Raw genomic sequence first — 3,302 nt, 5'->3', positions numbered from 1 at the left:
AACTACTCCTGTGAGTGGTCCCAAAGGTTTATAATACCAAAGTCATGGGAAAGTTTTCTGTCTGTTTGAATTTTCATCATACCTCAAACCTGTTCTTCACTCCATTACTCGACTCTGGTTTTCATGATGCCTCCTTACCCACACATCTGGCTCTTCTTTTCCAGCTCTTTCCTCCTCTGCTCATCTCCTAAATGACAGGCTTTCTCAGGATTCTGTCCCAGGCTCTCTACTCACCATCCAATGGGCAATCTCACCTACTCTCATTGTTTCAGCAAGGATCTCTACATGAATGACTCCCCGACCCTAGACCTTTTTCCTGAACTCCAGACCCGTGCAGCTGACAATCTGATGAACATCTCTTCTCAGATATTTCCAAGGCACCCATACTCAGCTTTTGGAAGGATTCCAAATCTGAACCCTTCACCTTCCACTGCAAACCTGTCCCTCCTCATGTGTTTCCTATCCCAGACACCACCATTCAGTCACCAAAGGGCCTAAGCAGGAGATCTAGGAAGTCATTCTCCATCCTGCCCTCACCCTTACCTATTCTCTCCACCCCCACCACCAAGAATACTATTGATTATGCTTTCCAAATGTCTCTTGAATCCACCCATTTCTCCTTGTTTCTCTGGATTCCTGTTCTTCTAACTGGCCTTCCTGCTCCTAGTTTTGCCACTCCACTGTCTTGGAATCTTTGCAGCTGCTATTTCTTCTCCTCCCAGTCTTCTGCCTACCCAATCCGTTCCTCAAACTGCAGCTAAAGTCATTTTTCCACAACACAAATTCAATTTTGTCTCCTCTCCTTATAACTTTTCATTAGATAAAGTCCAAAACTTGATATCCCCTCTTCTGCCTGCCTCTCAACCCCCATTTCTCTCAACTCCTATCTCCCTGTCCACATTACAACCACACTAATATTCTCTGGATTCCTAGAACACACTGGTTTATCCCTCACCTTGGACCTTTACATACAATGAACTCTTTGCCTGCAATTTCTTGTCTCCTTCCAGCTAATTTTCTCTCCTCCTTTAGACCTCAGTTCAAATGCCACATACCTGGACAGCTCTACCTGTCCCCTTCAGACTAGGTAGACATCCCAGCAATGTACTCTCACAGCACCCTGTGGTTTTCCATCAAAGTACTTACTGCACTTTATTATTTATTGTTTAGTTACATGCCTTCACATGTGCACTCTGATCTCTGTTAGGGCAGGGACTATTTCTATTGTGCTCACCACTGATTCCTCAGTCCTAATATGATGCTCCTATTAGATAATAGGTGCTTAGTAATTACTTCCAATGCTAACATAATGCCTGACACGAGTTGCTTATTTTATTTAATCACCATTTATTGTATCAGTACATCAGTGCATGAAAAAATGAGATTCATAGCCGTTTGTTGGGGTTTCATCCAAAGATTTCTGAGAAATGTCTTGCATAGACTTACATTCTTCAGGGGCCCAAGCTACTTTAGTCATTAGGATGTCATTTTATTACTTATCTCTGGGCACAACTGGAAAGTGGAGGTCCACTTTTGTTGGTGGCATTCTTTCACTACTCACTCTACAACCTGTGATTTGATTTTGCAGAGCAATTAGCACAAAAGTTACCTGTTTTAATGCAATTTCCAAAAACTGCCTAACATCAGGAAAGACACTTAGGCACGTCTGAAAAGAAACTGCCAGACCCTCTTCTCTCATCTGAACTCTTTCCAAACACCACCTTTCTTTCTCCTCTTTCCTGGACGCCTCTGTTCATCTCCAGCACAAAGCAATTCACGAAAACGGCCCTTATCCACAATCATGCCTCTCAAAAGTCAGATGGAAACACCTACACTAAGGCCTAAAGCTATTCAATCTGGGGAAAGTCTCGCTCCTCTCTAGCTTCCGGTTATTTGGAAGTGCAAATATGACCGCACAAGATAAGCATCAACTTCTTTGAGCTTGGACAGCATTTTGTACAGTGGTATTATAATCATCTGCATACATCTGTCCTCGCCCTTCGTTCCCCACCTCCCAAAACCTTGGGCTGTAAAGTATGTTAAGGAAGGGTCTATGTCTTATTTCTCAATTTCTGATACCATTACAAAACCGAGCACACAGCAGACTTAAGTATTAGTGGAAATAAATGAAACAGGCGAGTTCTTTCCCCACCTTTGAACCTAAATATATTTGCACACCTAAGCAAGTCACTTCACCTCGCTGGAACTGTTCTGCTCTCTAGGCCTCCAAGAGCTCCTGAAACTGACAATTTAGTCCGAAATGCTGTGTGGATCTTGCCACAAACCCGGCGTCCCTAAATAACATACACTGATTAAAAGAAAGTAACAAAACGAGGGGAAAACAAGGCACTGTTCTGCTCTCTAGGCCTCCAAGAGCTCCTGAAACTGACAATTTAGTCCGAAATGCTGTGCGGATCTTGCCACAAACCCGGCGTCCCTAAATAACATACACTGATTAAAAGAAAGTAACAAAACGAGGGGAAAACAAGGCAATTGTCTTCCTGTCCCGACCGGCGAGCGGGCGCCGCTGGGGACCACTCACCCTCCCTAAACCAGGGACTCATGTAGCTCAGGATGTAGGTAGGGTCCAAAGTCTTCCTGACATAGTCCTGGAAGGCGTGCAGATTCCGCCGCTGCTCGGTGGTCATGCTGGTCTCGGCTCCCTGCGAGGTCCCTGCGAGGTCCCAGCTCGGCTGCCCGAATTCCCTTTAAAGCCGGGCAGGCGGAGGAAGGACGCCGCGAGCGGGGAAGGGAGGGATTTTCCGAGAAGTCGAACCTGGCTGAGAGGCGGATCCGCGGGGAAACTTTAACAACTGGAGGAAGAATCGAAACTGCAACTAGCAGCAGCGAGGGGCTGGCAGGGCTCGCGGACGCTGCGCTTCCGCGGATCACGGTGTCCTGGCCCCGCCCCGCTTTCGTTTCTCGCCAGCCTGAGGGGGCCCGCTGACCCGAGGGGGCAGAAGAATACTCTTGGCAATTGCTTTTTATTTTATTTGTCTTATTTTCCTTTTGCTTTATAGCGGTAAAGCTTAGATATAGTAAAAGCCACCAGTTTAAGTGTGCAATTCGATGAATTTTCAAAAATGTATACAAGTGTAACAACTTCCCCCAGGTTGGCTGGGTCCTATGCTAAGTGTATGTTTAACTTTATAGGGAACTGCCACCTGTTTTCCAAAATGGCCATACCAGTTTGCATTTCCACCACAGTAGAAGATAGCTCTAGCAGATACATACTCAGTAGATCACCATTTGGTCATTCTTTTTTTTTTTTTTTTTTTTTTTTTTTTTTTTTTTTTTTTTTT

Source organism: Galeopterus variegatus, unplaced genomic scaffold (assembly GCF_000696425.1).
Source record: "Galeopterus variegatus unplaced genomic scaffold, G_variegatus-3.0.2 Scaffold4593, whole genome shotgun sequence".
Taxonomy (NCBI): Eukaryota; Metazoa; Chordata; class Mammalia; order Dermoptera; family Cynocephalidae; genus Galeopterus; species Galeopterus variegatus.
This window is presented reverse-complemented; position numbering follows the sequence as displayed.